The sequence below is a fragment of the Lissotriton vulgaris genome, chromosome 5 (genome assembly GCF_964263255.1).
Source record: "Lissotriton vulgaris chromosome 5, aLisVul1.2, whole genome shotgun sequence".
NCBI classification, from domain to species: domain Eukaryota; kingdom Metazoa; phylum Chordata; class Amphibia; order Caudata; family Salamandridae; genus Lissotriton; species Lissotriton vulgaris.
The window spans coordinates 975599995-975624128 of NC_141693.1; positions in this window are offsets into that span (position 1 = coordinate 975599995).

Below are 24134 nucleotides of genomic sequence, written 5' to 3' on the forward strand. Positions count from 1 at the left end.
AAACAAAAAATCAAGTCTGTGAGATGGCTTCAACATCAAAGATCGGAATGGAGCACTCTAGCAATGCCCAGCAGAAGAGATTGCTAAATGCACTATGGAACTATGATACTGAATCCTTACAGCGAGCCAAATGAGCCACAATTAATGTCTCACAGCTATCTGCAGCAGATCACCCTGTGGACATACCTAAGGAGGTCCTATCAAACCCTCACAAAAATGAACAGAATAAGGACAAAAATACACACATCAAGGGGGGGGCGTGGCATGATGCCCGACGCGAATGGCGGCATTCGTGTAATGCTCAGCGGAATGGGCTGAGACAACCACAGCATCCGGCTTGCTTTTGGTCACTGGTGAGAAGATTTTAGTTCTCGGAAGATGCACTGACCTGTAAGGTCTGTTTTTTGTGACCTCCAGCTGCTTGTATCACCAGGAATTCAGCGTGTCACGCTCGGCGTTTCTGAAGTGCTGAGCACGACCGCCATTTTGACTGCAACATCCTTTTCATGCGGAGACACCCCGGTGAGAGAATTGCGGCGCGCATATGCTCACGGTGTCCTTCTCCCTCTGGAATCTTATGCTCTTGATAATATGAGGTCCCAATACCTATGGAGCCTTCTGCAGACTATTATTTACCTATAGCAGTCTGCTTAATGCCACATATTGTTCTTTCCTGCTTTGCTCCTGTTCAGATACGTTCTGGTTGTTACTTTGATGCGGTACCCGGATCACCCAATTTCTTTGGGTTTGCAGATGATATCTTTTATGGTGCATTTTTTATGGAAAGTGTTCCTTGTATTCTACTCAATTCGCTGCGCATAAAGGAAACCTTGGTTCTGGTGACTGTCTGAAATGTAGTACGTTTGGCTGCTGTTTTTCCAGACCTCATGCAAGCTTTCTATATTCTGAAAGAATAAAATGACACTTATTAAAGCTTTCACTGAAGACGCCAAACTGTCTTAGGTGCTCTTCAAACCAGAAGGAAGGTCTCAACACATCATCTCTGTGTCTCTCTTATGGGGAGATTTAAAAAGCTGGGCTCCTATGTGCCACGTATCACGCATACATTTATAAAAAAAACTCTAGAATCTTCTTTGAATTATCCAAGATGGAAGACTCATTGGCATCTGTTTCCAAGGCTTCCTCTCCTTTGAATGCAGGTACTTCTATGGCTAGCAAAGTCACCACCTCAGACTGAAGAAAGACCTGCCTTCTCCATCAAAAGCCTCCTCATATGTATCTTTAGAAGTATTACTGGAGATAATGGCATATTGTCCCCTTATGGAAGATACCTCTACCAAGCTGCAATTCTTAACGGAAAATTGGTCTCAAATAAATAAGCGTCTTACTACGGTGGAACCAAGTGTCTCTTCCTTCACTCACACGCACGAGAAGGTCAGTACTCTTTCAGTCTCAGATTACATTGCTGCAGCAGCAGGTCGAAGATTTGGAAAACAGAAAAAGGAGAAACAAACTTTGCATTCAGGGTTTTCCGGAAGGCTCAGAGGGACCAGATCCCTTAACTTTCCCTAAATTATTGCATGTAACTGAAGGAACTTCACTCAATATTCAGCGAGCTCATAGACTTGGTCATCAACGTGCAGATACCTCCTCTTCTCGGAGATCAAGAGGGGTCATTACGTATTTTCTCGAGTACATGGTTCTTCTCAAGGTGCTTTCAGCAGCTAAGTCTATTCAACGTATCTCTTGGTCTGGGTCTACATTATTCTTTGCTCAAGATTATGCTAAGTCCACTGCAGATAAGCGTAAAGAATTTTTGAACACGAGTCCTGCTCTGCGTGCTGTGGGTGCAAGATATGGCCTCTTCCACCCATGGTGGCGGCCAGCGGTCTGATCGCCCGGCATCATAATGATGCCCTTAGCATCTGTAATGCCAAATTTATCATGGGTAATTGCTCACTACTGAACTTGTCCATGTTGTAGGAGACTTACTACTTCTTTTAGGAGATCTAGGGCTGAAGACAATATATTATTTCGGGAATAAACTCTTTTGGAGAGTAGTTGTATCCCATTGTCTGCCACAATGTTTTTTAACATTTTGACGTTTGTGGACCTCCACTTAATCATTAATGGAATCCGGTGACCACCACTGAGTCGAAATTGGAATATGGAGGCCCCAGTGAGTCATTAAAGAAAGTCGAGGGCCCAGGCTCTCGTAATTGCAATGATTTGAACCTCAAAGCCATACACAAAAATAGACAAACAAGTATTCATCAAACAAATACCTGATTACAGCAATGATTACATTAATTTACAAAACAATGCAATTGGAACGTCTAAACAGTTCCTGCATAGCATGGACTGAAAAGTCCATGCCATGCAAGAACTGGGGTGCATGCACACAGGGGCACATGTTGTGCCCCCTGCTTGCACCTCAGGGTGCAGAGGCTCAAGGGGGCCCTTTGTTACCTCTCTGCCAGAAAACCGCCAAGAAAACCATGGTGGAGATAAAATTCCTAATATGCTTAGTGGGAATGTGGCAATCCTGCCAAGCATATTGATGCCTTCTGACTGCCGCAACACTACTAGACGGTGGTTCTCTAGCAGCTGCGGTGGGGCAATGGTGTACCGACCACTCTAATCATAATAGGGCTATCGGGAGACCCCACAAATCTGGCAGTCCGTGGACCGCCATTCTCGTAATTTAGCCCTTAATGAATTTGTTAGTATTATTGAATTTTCTAAGCTTTGGAGGACCCTCTGAGTACGTGTTGTGGACCTCCAGGGTTCCTGGACCACAGGTTAAAAGCCTCTGGTCTACAATTATAAGTCAAATGCAACTTTCCCTATCAGTTTGTCTAATTCTCACAGCAGCCACTTTTTCTTAGCATTACTGTCATTCATTGTAAATTGCATAATCTGCTGCTAATATAAAAATTAAAATGCTAACTGTTTGCGGACTTATGAGAAAATCGTTAAAATCTGTTTTTATGAATTCAGGACACATGCTTCTCCACAGCCATTAGGCTTGAATGTACTAGCCATCATTGTTACTGTTATCCACATTTTCAGTGGTAACAGTTACAGGTGTATATCTATCTTACTTGGGATCCAGGTGATTAGCTAAAGGACCAGGAGTTTTGGAAAGAAATCAAAGCATGTACGATATATTTACCATTTTGAGCTGGCATCTGTAACATTTTCTTTTCTCTGCCAGTTTTAAAATTATGTTTAATTCATGTTTGGAATGAAAGATGTTTTTAAGTCCCTCATGTACCCAAATCCCAGAAAATTGCTCTGATGGATGTTTTTTTCAAGAACATTATTTCTCTGGGTATTATACCGGCTCTTAACAGAGTTTCTCTACTTTGAATTTGGCATTTTCTCCAAAATTAATTTTCTCTTAAATGTTTTTGTTCAAATTTCATAGCAACATTTAGCAAGATTTGTAATAAATTCACAGAATAAATCTGTTTATTATGGTAGTAAGATTCTTTTGCAACCCTTATGTTTTTTCTGAAATATAAATAGTTGAAGGATCTGTCCTGTCAGCACTGTTAAAGTAAGGGAATTTCTTCAAGAAATGTGTGTGACTATTTAAAGGCAGTACTTGGCAGTGTTCCTACGGTGTGATGTTGTATATATCTCTTGGGGATACTAATTCTATGGGTGTAGTAATGGCCAAAATGTTCCCAGCAATACATTCCCCAATAATAATTAGCATTTAAATAAGGATCCTCATTATCAAGAGCGGTGTTAGCCTGTACATCTAGCAAATGTGTTTAACCATTTTAATATTCCATTTGAAAGGGAACTAGGTATTATTATATTGTCTATTGTAATCTTTAAAACATAAGACATTTGCAATTGTTCAGTGAGTCTCATTGTTTGTTAATAAACCTTATCCCAAACCATCTCATACAGAATAGGATGTGTGGTGACTGTTGGAACTGACTCTTTCTGGTTTTCTGAGGCGAGGCCCTAGCCAGGCAGAACCTACCCCTCCCATCAGGGGTGTGTGATTACACTCACTGTGTAACCTGCGCTCACCTGTTTGGTGGCTTGGCACTGAGCAGTCAGGCTTATCACAGAGACAATGATTAAAGCGATGGCACAGCACTCTCACACAAAAGACATTTCAAATGTGGTGTATGTAAATAAAGTTTGTATTCAACAAGCACATTAACTAACACAACATGAATATCATGTATTTCTGGACATAAATCACATCAGGAAATTCCAGCAGCAGTATTAGCACCAACCATTTTAAAACAACATCAGTAATATGTAAACTTGGCAAAGATCATATTTTGCCCCTCCAGGCACCTGTATGGGGTGCAAAACGTCAGAATGAGGCCCACCCTGGCAATTATTATAATTCAATACCAGACAGTTATAAGGTGCACCCAAAATCACAGCAACTTCAGAAATGTGTACACACAGATAATTACAATACTTTTAACCAGCACCGTGGGCCAAGGCCGCACTGGTAAAATCAATGTCAAATGTAGTATTCTTTTGGCAAACAATCAATGTGTAAAGCAACTTTGCCCTGTGGTGTAATTTAATCACAGGCAGTGACAGATCTGGGTTCAATCCGTTGTTATTTTGCTCACCAAGCCACCCCAGTTCAGACATGGCCATATGCAAATCAGTCTTGACCCTGTGCCTCATGGGAACAGTCCAGACCGAACTGCCAAGCCATGTCTTTCCTGGACCGGATCAAGCACCCTAAGACCGGTTTCTGGCTATCAGCCTTCATCAGCCAGGATAGCTTGACCCCAATGGCTTAGGGAGCACGGGACCCACGTCTGGGCATACCCTTCCCACATAGGGTGAACAGCAAAACACACCAGATGATGGACGGAATGTTGCACAATGGCAAAACATTCACCCCCAGTCACAGATCTGGGTTCAATCCATCGTTATTTTTCTCACGAAGCCACCCCAGTTCAGACATGGCCATATGCAAATCAGTCTTGTATGACATTCTTCTGTATTCTGTCCATCAACTATTGTTTTTGCATGAGTGAGCTGCAGCACGAATGATGAAGTGGGATACTCGGGGTCCCGCAACCGGTGGACCCACTCACCACCAACAAGATGCTTATGTGTGTCAGGCCCCACGATGCAGGGACCACACTCCTTAGATATGAGCGGTAGTTTTGGGGCTCTGCACCAGGCAATCCGGTCTACCGGCACAATACTTAGCTCCACGCTCACACCGTACTACCAGTTGGAATCCAGCAGACGATGTGGGCACTTAAGAAGGCACCGCTCCTAGGTGTCACAAATAGATGGTGCACCAAAATATATAGCAGTGAGAAAGGATGCACCCACAGCCCTGCCATGGCAGGCTGTAGGGATGTTCAAAATCATCAAGGAAGCACCATGTCCCGACGTGTGTAAGAATGGTACATGCACTTTCACACTGCATATACAGTGGGAAAGTACTCCAGGGCCATAAGGCCACTGAAAAAGAATCAGCAAAACTCGGTTCTACGATGCGAAGAGCTGACCTCCTAGGTAGGAAAAACCCACATGGGGGTTCTTCACTACCTGGGCAGGGAACACCCATGTGTACCTGCACTGTCTTTCACCTACCACTTGCTCCACCCCTCAAGGCTTACCCTAGGGGTGCTTTAATAGTAGTGGAAGGCCCACTCAGGGTTGGCTAATGAGTTGGACAGGCCAACCTGAGCATAGGCGCAATTGTGCACCCACAGGCCTGCAATAGCAGGCTTGATACAAGTTTGATGTCTGTGGGTGGCGCCATGAGTGATGCGACCCACCATTAACCAGTGCGTTTACAGGTACAACACCTAAACCAATAAAGTAAGCACCACTTCCTAGCATTGGTAGGAAGGGCCCGCACGTTTTCACATTGCATTACAATAAGAAAGAGCCCAGAGTCCAAGGACACAAAAAGAGAATCTGGAAAAGCCAGGAGGAGAACAAGCAAAAGTTTTAGGGAAAACACTTAGAACGCCCATGTCCAACAATCATGTTCCAACATGAGGATCCGGCTGGGCGTTGTTAGATGAAGAATGTGGCTTCAGTGCTTGAACTACAGATAAAGGTACAGTTTTAGCAGGTGCGTAATGTCCATTTTACAAAAGTAAAAGAATAATAAACATGATGAGCCACATTATAAGGAGAAACATTACTGTAGCATTCCAGAAGTAGGATCACGTAATAGTAGACAGCTGTCAAAAAAACAATAACAGGCAAGAAGCATTTATGTAACATTGAGTGACTGTCTGTTGCACCTATACCAGCACTTTGGACTCCAGGGCCCTGGGAAACTCGCCCCGGGAGTCACCAGGGCTGACACAGGGGGCAGAGTCCCATAGCACCTCATAGTGCCGCAAATACTCCTGCCACATGGGAAAGATGTCTGTTGCATCTGCACTAGCACTTTGGACTCCAGGGCCCAAGGATACTCATGCCGGGAGACGACATCGTGGACAAAGAGGGAGAAGTCACAAAGCACTTCATAGCACCACCATGGCTCCCGCAGCGTGGGAGAGCCTGTCTGTTGCACCTGAGTCAGCACTTTGGTCCCCAGGGCAACTCACGACGGGAGGGGCCATCGCTGACCCGGGGGGTGGAATCACATACAGTTTCATTGTGCCAGCAGCACTCCTGCAGCATGGGATGCATCTGGGCAAGGCCCAGTGGAATAGCTGGCCCACGACGAGGTTCTTCTGGGCCCCCTTCTTTGATTTGTTCTTTTGAGAATTTTAAGGTACTGTTGTCTTCATTTTTTTCCAGCAACTCCTACTGCCTATTTCAAGATGACAAAGCAATAAGCCCCCATTGCAGTAAAGTCTGTCTCGAATCCATCTACCCTGGACTCTTATATTAGAAAGGCAATGGGTGTTCTAAGTAAAGAGTTTTAACATGCAGAGTGCCATCTATCTGTCACTCTCGCAACAGCCGATGGGTCATCAAAGCCCACTGAGAGAGGGCTGCAGACTGAGAATGGTCTTAACTCTACATCTGGCCAGGGCTCATTGCTGGGGACAATTCTACAGTCTCCACACTCTGTGTATTTTATTGATTCTACAGATCATGGCCAGGATAACAGTTTGCTTCCATCCACACCACAAAACAGTGCACCTACGGTTAAACGCAAAAGACAGCAAGGATAAAAGAAATCACATCCATCCTTAGACCCTCACCCAAGCACTTCTATTGCCTCTACCTTAAAGTCTTCTACGGTACCACCTGTTGGGGACTTGTTACCGTCTCAGGCAGGACGTACGGACAGTGTAAAGGGGTGTAAAGGGCTTGATGGGAAGTTTACTCTTACTAATTACCGAATGGATGGGGCAGATTGAAGATCTTTTATGAAGCATTAGGACCTTGTTTACTGCTGGTTCAGTTGCAGACTGGTTTCAACCTTTGCATGTAAGGGTCCCATACTTGGTTTCTAACACGTCTGCAGCTAACCAAAACCTTTCCCTTATCTGTCCCAGAGAAACCACCTAGGTAGCTGCCCTTCAGTATTGCCCCATGACCCCCTGGCCCCATGGTGGGGAAGGCCCTTCTGTTCCAGTGGTGGAACTGACTGGGTCTACCCAGTCCTGACTGATTGAATCCAATAATATGGCTAGAAATCCAGGTGCTATGCAAACATTTGAATATTCCTTTAGCGGCTCCTCCCAAGCCTCAGGAAACATGAGAAGGCAAATTAACAAGGGGGATATTTCTAGCCCAGTAACTATAAACTTAGCCCCTGCTCATGGCAGTAAGGGGCAGTGTTCTTCCTCTGCACCCTGGTACAATTGAATAACCCATCCAGTTAAGGAATAAAGCTCTCCATTAGTTCCAATCCATGTTTATTTTTCTGATTTCTAAAGCCGACCAAATCCTGTTGACAAGGAGGGTAGGGTGGTTTGGTCCAACTTTAAAGGGGGAATGAGTTGTTGGTAATTTTAAACAACCTACAAACAAGGTGTGCATGAGAGTCTTTGTCTTCATCCCATATACCGACTGGTGGGAACATTACATTTCTACCTTTATTCTTTTTATTGCCATCTGCAACCAAATTCAAATGCGTCTAGTGTTTCATTAAACAATTTGGCATTTTCCTGTCAACTGTTCATCTCATATCTCCCTGTCCAACAGGTTCCAGGCCTTTAGTACCTTGCAGGAGATTGATTGACTTCCCATCATGGAGGATTCTTCTATTTCTAGTTGTGTGGATAGTTTGACTGACCAGGCTACTTGGCCTTTTTATTTTACCCCAATGCTTATCACTGTACCTACTGTTCCTGCCCCTATTATATCTCATGTGTAACCTAGGCTAGCCGAATTAGGTTTATAGAGCCCTCTATTCTATCTCAACAACTAAAATATCGAGGATATGAAGGGGCCTGCAATCTTACTTCTTGGAATGTTTTTGCGCTTCAAAGCAAACTAAGTTCCCCAGATTGGTACCATATTATTTAAGGCGCTGATGAAATTTGCCTTCAGAAAACTTGGCATGTAGATCACATTCATGTTGAAGGGTTTTCCCTCTTTTTTCTCAGCAGCTGTACTGCCTCCAGCAGGTCAGGTCAAAGGGGGCTTACAGATTTTAATAACGAATTTGCTACCTGTTATTATAAGGTATGTTTCTCTTTCCCCTTATTTTCAATATTTGTGATTATCATTTAAGGGCGGATCTGATCTAGTGGTCGTTATAATAATGTTTAATTCTTACCGCAGTGATGTTGTCATAGCTCTGGATGCGTTTTTACACCCAATTCATTCTAAATGTTATATTTTGTTGAATGGTGATTTAAACATACAAAAATGCCCTCTTCCTGCAAAATGCGATTTGTGGTCTGACTGATGCTGCAGAGGCAGGAATTCCACATTTTCCATATAATGTGTATGGGAAATCATGGAATTCCTTAATTTTCAAGTATGATCTTTTACTATTGGAGAGTAGCTATATGGAGTGTAATGACGGGATTCCTTCTTTTACTGGTAGCGATGCCCACACCCCTATTGATCATGTCCTAATATCTTCTACTACTAGGGTGCTGGTTCTTAATTTTAGAATCATCCCGACTGCTGTGAGTGATTACAACCCTTTAGTTGCATTTATGTGTTTGCAGAAAGCTCTATAGAAATCTCTTGTGTTACCAACGTTTGCCCAGCAAGACCCAATGCTGCCCATATTAAATGGGCAGGGGTTGATTCACACTGCGTGTTGCAGAAGCTACTGTCTACGTGCCCACATGAGTTTAATAACCATAACAAGCTGCTGTATGCTTTTGGTTATATCGCCAGGTCTCTCAATGCACTACTTGCGTGACCCTCTATACTGACAACCACAAAGAGTCATGGTTGGTTCGATCATTAGTGTACTCAGGCATCTAAAATGCTACGGACTGCCTTGCATAATTCCCCTAGGGACCATTCAGCCATTAAACAACTAGGAAAACAATATAATCTGGCACTCGCTTCCAGATAAAACGTACTACAATGATGTCACCCTATTTTCGAGTACAGTTTATGCCTCGTTCTTAAAAAGTGGCATACTTCGGATTTTACTTCATTTGTGTCCCAGCACGTATGGGTTAATGATTTTTCTGTTATTTTTGATTCCCTTAAGGATAATGCTCCCCTGGCAGTGGGAGAAAGTGTATACCTCTCATGTTGTAGTACCATGGATATTACTTTGGATGAGGTTCTCCTCGCCCTTCAACATAGTGCCTGGGGTAAGGAACCCGGGCCTGATGGGGTTCAAGGTGATGCAGTTGGAGTAATGGGAAAATGATTCGGCCCCATGTTGACCCGAGTGTTTAACACTGCTACTGAGGGCAGGATCTCTTATATTGGGCTGACTTAATCATCTTGCCTATTTTTAAGAAGGGGAAGAGATCTGACCCAAAATGCTTCTGCCTCTGGCCAAAAACAGCCGCTAAAGATGCGAAAATAGCATATCGTCAGCTTTGATAATATGCCCCATACTGTGTACCCCGGCCTCCGTAAAAGCTTTCTTTGTCCATAAGGAGGCTGGACTAACCTACCTGAATGACTCACTCTTGCTGAAGCCTATACTACTTTGGAATTCCATTTGGGCAAAAGCTTAAACATGTTTACTAAATCAATTATTGTAGATTGTCTAGCATTAGACCATGCTTTTAAAATCCGCCGTCTCTCCTATATTAATACAATTTCTAAACTGCTGTTTAACTTGGCAGTATCGCACAATCCACATAGTAAGTAAGGTATTTACAAGAGTGAAATTAAGGCCTCTTTTTGAAGCACTAGATATGCTAAAAGAACCCTTGCAGAATCAAAGACATCTATGGTTGTTTCCTATATTTCAAATATTTCTCAGGAGGGATATCAACCTTACATGTCATGGGTGACTAATACCCAGCGATGATTTACTTTGATCAGGCTGCGGTTAGGCATTGCATTTTTTTTTATTCGCCTTGCCTACTATGAAGCAGCAACCTGTGAACATGACTCCTTGCCCATGCAATGGCATTGTGATGCAAAGCACACAACGCTTTATTTGTTTTTTTAACTTTTATGATAGTTTAAGGAAATATTACTTAAACCCAATATTCCTGGCATAGAATATTAGGGACCATAATTCTGCTTTACGATACTTATGTGCACTCCCTTTATATGCCTTATTATTGCACTTTATATAAGGGGTGCGACTTACCTCCGGAAAATTTGAGCTGATGTGAAGGAGCGGCTGGGTATTTTTAACTGTATCGATTTTGGCTGTATATACTGTAGATTGACTTTATATATTTATTATTCAATTTTTATTGTTTTTTAGCTATTTTATGGACATTATGATTCTGCCCAAAATATTTTTTAATCGAATCGAGTGACTGTGGAGAATGTTGAGGAGTGTGTAATCTTTTTCAAAGTCAAAATTATTTTCCTATAGTGTTATTTCTTGCAAAGGGTTAATTTCAATGTATGTTGACTCAGTTGGGGGTCATAGTAACCCATAGCAGTTGATGTGATTGTTGTAATTGCTGAAATTGCACATCAGGGTCCTCTGAGGGATCTGGAACTTGGTAAAGCTGGAGGCACAGCAAGCTTGAGGGTTCCCTGATAGGTGTTTACGTTATAATTCTTGGGTAGTTTCTTCAGAGTAATGAGAGGTTGTGAGGCTCTACTCGGAAGACTTCTCTGTGTCAGGAGTGGGATGCTTAACAGAATCAGCCATATAATGCTGCTTAATGTTTTTATCCTGCACAATGTCCCAAGTGCGTGTTTGTTGGGGATCGTTCCTGGAGCCTATTTTTGTGGATCTACTTATCAGCAGTTTGAAGACCTCTCCTTTGCCAGTAGCTTAGTTGAAAGGCTTTAAATTCACAGCTTGTTTCTAACTTCGTGGACCCTCTAGAAGACAGTTGAATGGTGGTCCAGGTCAAACTTTTGTGCTCATGCTACCTTTTTTAGGATTATCCAGATAAGGTACATGCATAGGTACTCCAAAGAGTATCGCGTATCTCTAGGCAAATGCTCTAGTATGAATGCTTACGAAGAAGAACACTTGTACTCCCACAACAACCATTTTTTTGATTGCATAGCAGTCTGGAAAAGGTACATAGACGACGTGGTCATGATCTGGTCTGGCACGGAGGATCAACTCAAAGAATTCTGTAGTTGGCTTAATGGAAGAAATAATGACATCCAATTTACCTTGAACTATGATAAGAAGAGCATCGACTTCCTGGACATCACTTTCAAAGTGGACACTGGCCTCTTATACTGTTACCTATATAGGACGCCAATGGAAAGAAACACGTTACTGAAGTATGAGTCACATCATCCTCGCAATCTCAGAGATAACTTGCCCGATGGGCACTTTCTAAGAATGAGGAGAAACTGCACACGGAGAGAAGACTTTTTCAGAGAGACTGACGTCTTGACAAAGCGACTACGTCACCGTGGCTACCCCACAGGACTATTAAAGTGGGCCAGAAAGAGGGCCCGGTATTGCCTGAGAGACCAACTGCTACAACCCAAAGACAAGAAAGAAAAAACAGACAACATCGTGTGTGTGACAACATTTCACTCGAAAAGCAACAACATCAAAAAGATTATCAGAAAATATTGGAATCTGGTGGCCTCTGAACTCAACACAAAGGAGAATCTTCTGTTTTTTTGTTTTTTTTTAGTGTATCTTATATAGCGCACGGCTACCCCAACTGGGTGTCCCGGCGCTTGCATTGGGAACCCGTCCTAGCTTTTCCCTGTGAGATAACCCATACTGGGCATCCCCAAGGTGAAAGCCAGGCATCCCGCCGCGGGGGGCCGTAGTGGAGATTAAGCAAGCTATCGCCCAGAGTTGCAGAGTGTGAACCCGTGATTAGAGTAGGCACCGAAGTGAGAATTATTGAGTCCGTGGACACTTGGGCTGAGACCCTGCCGCGTCGGGAATTGAACCCTGGTCCCGGGTCTGACCTCAGCTACCGGGTATGCCTCCTCTAACCATTGAGCCACACTTCTCCACCGCCAATACTGGGACACATCAAATTTGGCTCATGCAAAGCTTGCCCTTCATGCATGGAAGGTTCTACCCTAATGCACAAAAATAAATCCTATAAACTACCTACCTTTACAAACTGCAACAGCGCCAACGTTATATACATCATCCTCAGCGTACATTGGTCAGACTGCCCAGAAGGTCAAATCTAGAATCCTACAGCACATGAGCAGAATCAGAAGCAGAGTACAAGGGGCTCCACTTGTGGAACATTTCCTTGCCATGAACCATCCACCTGAAAGCATCAGATGGAGGGTGGTGGAAAAGATCAACCCCAACCCCAGAGGTGGGTCCACTTCAAGGTCCCTCAACCTTAAAGAGTGAAAATGGATACATTCCTTGAATTCAGTGGCTAATGGACTGATTGAACAAGAGGAGATAGCCAAACAGATGGGTTTGTTATAGAATCCCCCCTACCCTACAGCCAATATCCAGCGAGTGAGGCCAGACACATTTACTTGTGCACTGTTTCCCATTGCACTGCACTGCTGAACCCCAGTACATATGTATAAGTATCATCTGACATGCACACTGTTAGGTCTAAATCATACACCAGCAACACATTGTAGTCCTAGGAGCCAAGTACAACGGAGGCAATAGACTAGTAGTTGCTCCCTACAGTCACCTCTAGGTCGTTCAAATTATGTATTAGGAACAACATGTGAACATTTGTGTGCATACTTTATCATATACATAGTGTTGAATGTCAATTCATTGTACGGGCCAGCCAGCCTCCACCTCCTATGCCCGACCACATTGCTATACAATTAGTGTGTACACTCTGTCAGTATACACACTGTGTAAATTGAACAATTATGTAATCTAGATGCTGGTCAACAACCTTTCCATCACAACCCGGATCGCATGTGATAGATTTACTGTGTACACCCCGTCAGAATACATGCTGTGTAAATATGTATAATTTTGCAAAGTAGATGCTTCATGCCCCACCACATTGTGATACAATTGATGGGTACACTCTGTCAGTATATACACTGTGTAAATTGTAGAATTATGCAATATAGATCCTTGTCAACAAACCTTGCCATCTCTGCCGAAATAGCTTGTGACAGATTTACTGTTTTCATCCCGTCAGAATGAACACTGTGTAAATGTATAACATTTTGCAAAGTTGACACTTGTCCACAACTCTGTCACTTAGGGGTTTCTACAGCGATAGGCTGCATGCCTAATCCTCCTTCCGGAAGGCCCTTGTGCTCGCCGGTTTGAGTCCCTCACGCTCCAGGCATGGTACAGGACACTGCTCCAACATCGTTGCCTAGCAACAAGTCGTTTGTGAGCGACGTGCATGCGGGTGAAATGACTCGTCAGCTTCCATATATACTGATGCTCACCTCATGGCACTCACTCTGACTTGTTGCAGAGGATGGACGGTAGTACGGCCCGTCTACCCAGCTCCCGTTGAAAAGAATTTATACAGGTGAGAATACTGCAGAGCTCATATTGTTCAGCAGCGTTACTGCACATTCTGCCCCAAACAATCCTTTGGTGATGGCCCGCGCCACACCCAGTAACCGCACGCTCCACTTTGAGTTTTTTCAATTTAACTAGAATTGCTTTTACCACTTAATATCACAGTTATTTGGCGGAGGCACCTCACGCTACATCCGGGTCCCGTAGTGGCCTACCAGGGTAAACTACTTGCACTTTGAACCTCAATGTTACACCGCATTTGGGGCTACGGCATAAACCAGCGATATAACAGCCCGTTTTAAACAACTCTATTCCGATGGTGTGCCTAAAGTTTCCACCCCACGTCCTGTACTCATAGGATAACTCAAATGTCGCAGTCACTTTGCGGAGACACTTCACGTTACCCCCGGTTCCCTTCACGGACGATTATGGGAAACAACCTGCCCTTTTAACCTCTTGGTTACACCGCACTCAAGGCTAAGGCTTAAATGGGCCTTATATTAGCCCGAATTTCACCCTCACTATTCTGATTTACATCACATCTCGAGCACGCAATGTATCTTTCGCAAAATATTAGGCACACATAGCTCCACATCATTCCATTCAACCAGTGGATTACACATCGGCTTTAACTTTGGACTCTCACTCGACACTTGCCCAATTGATTTAAACATCATTACCAGCACTTTGGCCCAGCATGTCTTTGCGTCAGTTTTGCAGGTTTTTAAATCACTTGCCTACGTGGTTTTAATCATCCTTTCCCAGAATCTTACTCCTTGGGATCCAAACTGAATTGTCCTTGTATCCTCGTTCTTCCGGCTGAGAAGTTCCAGCCGTTAAAGGGTGAGTAGCGTAGCCCCTACTAGAAGGTGCATCATCTCTGAGCACATTAGCAACCTCTGTTTTTACATACGCTTCCTCTTACCATTTAGGCTGTCAACACGTCCTTCCCTCCCCCCCATGCACCTCGTCTTGACCACCAACCGGGGCATCATTAGGGTCGAAATGTCGACGCCAACCTTAGGTCCAGCACTACCAGGATTCCGCAGCACGCAAGATAGGAACCTCTGGAATGAAAGCATTGTCTTGCCTACCTCCAACTTGTATATAAATTACCATGACCTCGTTGTATATTTAATACAACATTTGAGCACTGAGCACTATTGTCACTCTTTTCACTTTGCATCCTTGTAATTATTTCGTTTTGACAGACCACTTGTTTACTGTGAATATCAATGAATGACTTAATTCAGATAAAAATAATAATACTAATGCCCACATGCATCAAAGTCAATTGCATTCGCAAACGGTGCGAATCACATTTTTCGGCTGTTTGCGAATGCAATTGACTAATTTGGAATGCATCATGCATTTCGCAATTTTAGGAATCGCAACCATGTTGCGATTTCTAAAATTGTGATTGCATTCAAGAAATCGCAATTTCAGATTTCTTAAATGTCATGCATGATCATTTTGTAATTGCGAATTCCCAATTTGGAAGTGGTAAATTAGCATGAAGTTGAACGTTCAAATATGCACAAATTGCATTTTTGAAAGTTTTAATTTACACACACACTTGCCCTTGGGGAATGTGTATGTGTAAAATGCATTTAAAGTTACATTTCAGGGGTGCAGGGAGGGGTTCTTTGGACCCCCCCTGCACCCTTGAAATTGCATTCACATTTTGCGAATCGCAATTCGAAATTCGCAAAATGTGAATGCCTTCCCATTCATTCCAAAGGGCCTTTTGGCCCATAGGAATCAATGGGAAGGGTTTTCCTTAATTGTGATTTGCAAATTGTGAATCGCAATTAAGGAAAAATACGGAATTGCAAAATTAAATGCGAATTGTTCATGCATTGCAGTTTGCGATTTCTAAATTGCGATTCCTTACATTTTGCAATTTAGGAATCGCAAACGGGTGCAATGATGCATGTGGCCGTAAATCTCTTTATCTCTGTCCTTTTTTATTAAGTATCAAGACTGTATCCCAACAGGCGTATTCTAGAGGTTGCCCCTCACTCCCTTAAACTGCACTTTGAGCTGTTTAAACTTACATACTTTCTTCCCGACAGAACCATCTCATTCTAATTGAAACTTACCCAGGTTCTGAGGGACACAAGATTACCCCATTATTATCTATTCATATTCCCAGAACTGGCATAACTTCTCCCTGAATGCTTTTGCGGAAAATGCAGAACAATTCTCTTCACGGAAGGTATAAACTGTGCCTATGGCTACTAAGCACTGCAAGTCTTTTATGACCACACAAGCATCATAACTTTTTGTAGCCAAACCCATAGGGTTTGGGAGCATGCATCTCTTGCTTTCAATATATATTGATATCAATTAGCATATATATATATATGATTAAAATAATTTACACCAAAAAGATGATTGGAGGCAGTAAGGGCAGTTTGTGTTGGTCTTGAAATGATGGAATGTTTAATTTCCTGGCAAATGTCACAATGCCACGCATATTTTTTAGCATTTTTAGGTAGCTAGGGTGACCAGTATCTGAATTAGAGTGTTGCTAGGTAACACTTTTTGCAGCATGGACTGACGCTAAACCATTGTGAGCTGCTTTAATTAGATCTAGTCCTTCATATTCATTAGCTATTAATCAATCTCTCACCACAGGTAAAGATACCATTAGAGTGTTGTCTACTTTTCATCTTTAGCTTTTGTTAGTATTGTAGCCAAAATGTCTGTGTGGATCTTCGTTTCATATCTGGATACAGCTGCTATTTTAAAACAATTAACCACTTCTTTTGTGGTTATGTCAGCTGCACAGTGCCCTTTTGCATGAATTCCCACACTCTTGTGAGCCAAAATCTGTTTAAGATAGGCCAACGGAAGCTTGTTTTGTAAGACTTTTACCTTTAGCCACAGCTATTTATTTTTTATTGGTTTCCCTTTAGAAGCTCTGGAACCGTTCAGATGCCAGTGTGCTAAATCAACCTTGTAATCTTGCACACAGTATGATGAATCTAACACAACTGCAGGATCAGCCTTTTGTAGGACAAGTAACAAGGGATACATTTCTCTGGGATGTGCAATACAATCAACTATGGTTTTAATGTGTGAGGTGGCTTGAATTTGTCTAATTCAAATGTTCCCTAGAGCGCAACATTCAGGACAACAAAAAGAGGACTATGCCCTAAATGCAGCATTGGAACTCCACCTAGTGACCAAACTGTTAATGACAACTCTCTGGAGCCACCAAAATACTAACCTTCGAACTGCAGATATCCAATACTCCAATGCATGAAAAATACTTTGACACCCCTTAGCCCCAAATTCAACGACCTATCCTACCCATCAGTAGTGTGTCAAGAAAAAAAAATGAACCCTGCACACAAAGTCTAATCTCCACCCACATATACAAAGTTCCAGGTTCCCCCCAACTAGTAACTCTTGCAACTAACTCTCATAATACTTAATACCACCTTCCTACTTCACTACTCCTTCCCATCAAATCGCTCCCTTACTATCCTAAAACCACTCCTCTCACACCCAAATATTGTCCCGCACACCACCTTCATAGTAAAATATGGTCCCAGCTCCTACTGCATAACATTTCCACAAATCTCTCCCAACATACTGTGCCATAACTCCATCAATTGTGTGTTGTTTGCTGTCTCGCCCTAAGTGTGCCACATATGCCCAGATGTTTGTCCTGGGCTCACTGTGACACTGGATTCAAGCTGTCCTGGCTGAAGATGGACCCCTGAAACCAGTCCTAGGATGTTTGTTTCAGGTCCAGAGAAGACCTGGCTTGGCAGTTCGGGATGGACTGTTCCCATAAGGCAGAGGGGCAAGACTGTTTCGCATATGGTCAGGTCTAAACTGGGGTGGCATGGTGAGCAAAAGCATTAGGTATTTAACCCAGATCTCTTGACTGGGGTGAATGTTTTGATTTTGATTTGTTTTGCATTCCGTCCATCAATTGTGTCTTTTGCTTTCTCGCCCTAAGAGAGCCGGGTATGCCCAGATGTGGGTCCCGAGCTAACTGTGCCACTGGATTCACGCTATTTTGGCTGATGAGGGGTGAAACCTCCATACCCGTCCTAGGATACTTGTTTCTGGTCCATGGAGGACCTGGCTTAGCAGTTCGGTCTGGACTGTTCCCATGAGTCACAGGGTCAAGACTGATTTGCATATGGCCAGGTCTAAACTGGGGTGGCATTGTGAGAAAAGGAAGGATGGATTTAACGCGGATATTTTGACTACTGTGAATGTTTTGATTTGTTCTGCATTCTGTCCATCAATTGTGTGTCTTTTGCTTTATCGCCCTAAGTGCACCTGGTATGCTCAGACATGGGTCCCGGGCTCACTGTGCCACTGGATTCAAGATATCCTGGCTGATGAGAGGTGAAACCCCAAAAATGGTCCTAGCATGCTTGGTTCCAGTCCAGGGAGGACCTGGCTTGGCAGTTCAGGCTGAACTGTTCTCATGCTGCACAAGGTAAATACTGATTTGCATATGGCCAGGTCTAAACTGGAGTGGCATGGAGAGCAAAATATTGATGGATTTAACCCAGATCTCTTGACTGGGGTGAATGTTTTGATTTGTTCTGCATTCCGTCCATCAATGGTGTGTCTTTTGCTTTCTCGCCCTTAAGTGCGCCGGGTATGCCCAGACGTGGATCCCGGGCTCACTGTGCCACTGGATTCAATCTATCCTGGATGATGAGGGGTGATACCCCAACACCGGTCCTAGGATGCGTATTTCTGGTCCAGGGAGGGCCTGGCTTGGCAGTTTGGGCTGGACTGTTCCCATGAGGCACAGGGTCAAGACTGATTTGAATATGGCCAGGTCTGAACTGGGATGGCATGGTGAGCAAAAGAATGATGGATTTAACCCAGATATCTTGCATGGGGGTAAATGTTTTGATTTGTTCTGCATTCTGCCCATCAATTGTGTGTCTTTTGCTTTATCGCCCTAAGTGTGCTGGGTATGCCCCGATGTGGGTCCTGGGCTCACTGTTCCACTTGATTCAAGTTATTCTGGCTGATGAGGGGTGAAACTTCGAAACTGGTCCTAGGATGCTTGTTTCCAGTCCAGGGAGGGCCGGGCTGGCAGTTCAGGCTAGACTGTTCCCATGATGCACAGGGTCCAGACTGATTTGCATATGGTCAGGTCTAAACTAGGGTGGCATGGTGAGAAAAGAATGATGGATTTAACCCAGATCTCTTGACTGGGATGTAGTTTTGATTTGTTCTGCATTCCATCCATTAATTTTGTGTCTTTTGCTTTCTCGCCCTAATTGCTCCGGGTATGCCCAGACGTGTGTCCCGGGCTCACTGTGCCACTGGATTCAAGCTATCCTGGCTGATCAGGGGTGAAACTCCAAAACCGATCCTAGGATGCTTGCTTCTGGTCCAGGGAGGACCTGGCTTGGCAGTTTAGGCTGGACTGTTCCCATGAGGCACAGGGTCAAGACTGATTTGCATATGGTCAGCTCTAAACTGGGATTGCATGGTGAGCAAAATAATGATGTATTTAACCCAGATCTCTTGATTGGGGTGAATGTTTTGATTTGTTCTGCATTCCGTCCAACAATTGTGTGTCTTTTGCTTTCTCGCCCTAAGTGTGCCGGGTATGCCCAGACATGGGTCCCGGGCTCACTGTGCCACTGTATTCAAGCAATTGTTGCTGATGAGGGATGAAACCCCGAAACCGGTCCTAGTAAGCTTGTTTCCGGTCCAGTGAGGACCTGGCTTGGCAGTTCCAGCTGGACTTTTCCCATGAGGCACAGGGTCAAAACTGATTTGCATATGGCCAGATCTAAACTGGGGTGGCTAGTGAGCAAAGGAATGATGGATCTAACCCAGATCGCTTGAAAGGGGGTGAATGTTTTGATTTGTTCTGCATTCTGTCCATCAATGGTGTGTCTTATGCAAAAACTACAAATACAAACTCCTCAAAGAACACCCAGACACACCAATAACAGATATTTACTACAGCTCTACATACGAAGGCATTATAATGGACTTAATTTTCTACACTAAGAAACCCACCAAATGGAGAGCAAATTTCGTGTAGCACCTACACATAACCAATACAATCAACATCTAATATGTATCCACACTCACTATATCCCCTTAACAGAAATATGTAGGAGAACTATTCAAAAATATTCTCATCCATGCCACTGAACAGAACCTCTCCAATTTTGACCATCACTTTCCCCCCTAAACCTCCATGCCACTTACTCTTAACACCACTCTCCCCCTTCCCCACAGAACAGATCCCAACGGTTGTGTTTCGATTTAGAATCCATATCTAGATTTACCAATTTTTTATGCCCTCATATAACATTGCCCTTATTTAGGCATAGAAATCCAGCCCTTATTTAGGCATTCTCCATGACAACCACATACAGGCAAGGCCACCTACATCCGTTCATCTACGTCACAACGTCGTCTTGGAAAACCAGACTCTTAAGCCTTTAGGACTTTCCCTTGCTTGGATATTGATTTTTCCAAAAACTCATTTATTATGCATGAACATCTATTCCTTAGAGGTTCATTCATGACGTTCTTATGCCTGACTTTTACATCAATACTGGCATTCCTAAACACCTTCAAGGTATAAATATACCTTCACTTGCCATGGCGAATCACGGTCCACGGTTCGGCTGCCTACTTGCACAACGCGGCTCACCACGGCAAGTTCGGAAGAAAGTCAAGTCCCCAACTGACGCACTGACCAGACATTGCCATCCTCCTCGCAGAGAATCCAGCTACAGTGTTTCTGACTCCTCTTGCGGGGTGTTAGAGATCGAGGCCGGGAAAGAGATTCCAACCTCACTCATTCTAAGGTATGGAGCAGACTAGAACCTAGAGGGACTTTTGGCAAATCTTGGCAACTACAGCTAAACTAGGCTATAGCTAAATAGCACCTACGTCTTCCCTCTATACTACACTTAGGTTAGGTACACTAGGTTAGGATTATTTTAGAAGCACCAGATGAGTATTTTAGCCTGTGTTATTTATGTATGTATTTGTATTGATGGAGCAAGGTGAAGAACAAGATTTTGTTCAAACTTATGAAGTTAATCTCTCATAACAAAGTAATCAGATTAATAAGCTTGTGGTGAAATTACTAATCAACTTAGTTTAAGAATACATTCATCATTACACGCGGGACAAACTAATGTGCTTTATGTTGCAAACGCAAAGAAAATAATAAACTAACTTTGTCTATTGTCTTTGCCAGTATTAAATGCGGCAGTTTAGTTAATGGCATGTGCTTATTTTATGTGCTTATGTTATGTCTTTTCTGGGATGAAAAGCTCATAGAGTTTGGGCGGTTCGAAAAGGAAAAGTAATTATAATGCTGCTTTTATGTGCTTTTGCTAGGTAATATAATTAACAGGATTAATTAGTGAAGGGGGAGGGTAACAGAATGGGTCTCAACTCTTTAATTAATTGATGTCTTGTGTTTGTTTAATATTAGTTTCCAAAGTGAGGCCTAAAGATGGTTCAGAAAATATGGCTGACAGAGCTGCAGACGCAAAAGCTTGTCCGGAGTGCACTCTTTACACATGCGCAGCTGTGAAGATTTTTGCTGCATTGTCATTGTGAATTGAAAAACAGTTCTTTAGTCGCGCTGAACATGCTCATGGAGAGAAAGCTCAAGGACAGGATCCTAATGTGTCTGCCAAGGTTAGGAAGTAAACGTTCGAAACTCGAGGAAAAAGTAACTTTCTTGAGGAAGCTGAAAGACATGGAAATGAAAGACAATAGGGCTTATATATATAAAGCCTGGACTTGGTCAAGAGTCGGAGATGACCTAATAATTTTATCATGGACTGACACAGGACAGCCAATGAAAAGTTCGGATTTGTTTAAAAGAATGTAAAATGTAGAAAGTTTAGCTAGAGAGAAAGGTATAAAGTCTGACACCATGAGCAAGGAAAAAACCTCTTACACTCCGATTCCTGAATGACGTGACATGCTGATGGACTTTTGGCGTATGTAAGGACAGCAGACTTTAAATGATTCTTTCCTTTTAGATAAAGAGAGAAATGGTCAGGGAAATTGACTTAAGGAAAGGAAACTGTTATTCTGCTAATATTTCATGATTCTAAACCTGCTTTGAAATTGTCAGTTTTAAATTTATTTCCTTATTAAAATGCTGCTTTCTTATTTGCATATAAAATAAAGATTCTAAAATGTAAATGCTTTTTCTTTATGAATAATAAAGTTAATAAATTAGATTTGAAAAGACAAGCTGGTCTTGTTTATTCATGGTCTAGTTTCCATCAGTTGATCCAATCGCCTTAAGTGGTTTGATTAATGAATAATAAATGTCTGAATCCATGGTAAAGAAAGATAAACTGCAGTTGTATATAATAATGTAAATATTATGAGAAAAGTTTTGATTAATCAGACCACCTGATTCAGTTGCTCAAAAATTGTCTCATTGGTGTTATGGGCCTGTATATGTGTTTCATGATTAATGGTGAGTATTGAGGTGATAGGTAGCGTTTGTGAGACAGCTTTTTAATCAGAGCGCTGGATCAATTACTTGGTAGCAGAGTTACGGTTTCTATGGTAACTAGTATGTTACATGGTAATACATAGATTAATGTCTAAAACATGTGAAGTGTGTTCCGTTGTTATATGTAGTCCAAAGGTTTTTTCCAGCAGTGTGAAAATTCCTGGTTTGTACCGCCATGAGAAGTGTGACAGGTGAAGTAACACAGTGCATTTGTTCTGTTTCAAAATAGTGGTATCGCCGTATATCACAAGTGTTGTGGTCGTACAGCACAAGTTTAGGGATTTTAGTTGCGTAAGGTAGAATGCATAGTGAGGATTGTCTATGAAATCATAGCTTTTGAGTATAGGGACTTCTGTCCTGTTTTAAAACTCATTGTGAAAAGAGTAGAAGAATTTATCTAAGCTTAAGTGAAGGGTAAGGAAGCGTCGTCTACTTACTGGGGAAGAGGATTTCTATTTGTGGGTTAAAGTCCTACTAAAGATTTATGTATGCATGGTTAAGGATTTTTCTGTATGAATGTGCGTAAATGAATTTGTAATGTACGATCAAATGAAACACTAAATTGTCTCTAAGGAGGTGTAAAAATCTCTGTATGTGCATTTAGAGAGAAACAAGTTCGTTATTACCTACTAGAAGGGTAAAGTAGCCTTACTTTATCGACGAATTTAAATATTCTGTGAAAATAGCGTCGCCTATTTCACGTGAAAAGAATACTTGAATTTTAGCGAAACAGTCAAATGTTTTTTTTTGTGGAGTTATTAACTGAATTTAATTGAAATATTTGTAAATATGGCACTGTGAAAAATTTTTTGTAAAGGAGGGGTCATTTTAAGGAGCGAAGTGCGAGACAGAGTAGCTGCAGCGGTAGCATATGTCACAAGTGTCGCGCTGTGATTGGCTAACATACGTCACAGTATTCGCGCACAGATTGGTTCATGTGACTAGGCAAGCTTACAGCTGATGTTCTATTGGTTGAACAAAATAGTGACGAAGCTTAACCTGATTGGTTTATTGGTAAGTTTCGCGCACGGATTGGTTGGTGTTGTGGAATAACAAGGAAGTTGTTATTATCTTTTCCGAAGTAAAGGAAATTGTTTAAAAACATGGATTATTATTACATGAAGGAGAAAAAGAAGCTTTCATGGTTTCAGAAATTGAAAAACAAAATTAAACCTGACAAGAAAATTTCAACGCGTGGTGGAAGATTAATTCATAAGTATAAAACACCAGCAGCTTATATGTTGGGTGAATATGGTTATCAAACTTGTCTTTGGATTGGGAATTGGATGAAGTATACTGAAAATGATGGTGTGTTAGCATGGCTAGAAGACGGATCATTTAATATAGCGGTTTTGAAAAATTTAAGAGAAAGAATGATGAAACTTGTACCAAGGCCTAGACCTACTCAATTTGAAGCTTTAGTTGAATGGGAAGACGAAATGCATGAATTAGAACGAGAGAGTAGAGGAATACTAAAGGGAACAAAATTAGGTCTTGATAGAGAAACACATCAGGATAGAATGCGTCGATGGAGAAGTGCAGACATGTGTGATGGCTTGTACCTAGTGAGATTAATTGATGAGGTAACTGGAAAAAAGCATGCCCAAAAGAAAAATAATATTAGTGAAGAAAGTGATTCAGAAGATGCGGTATTAGAGAAATTTATTCTAAAAAAACGCCATCTTATCAACCAGTTTGTACATG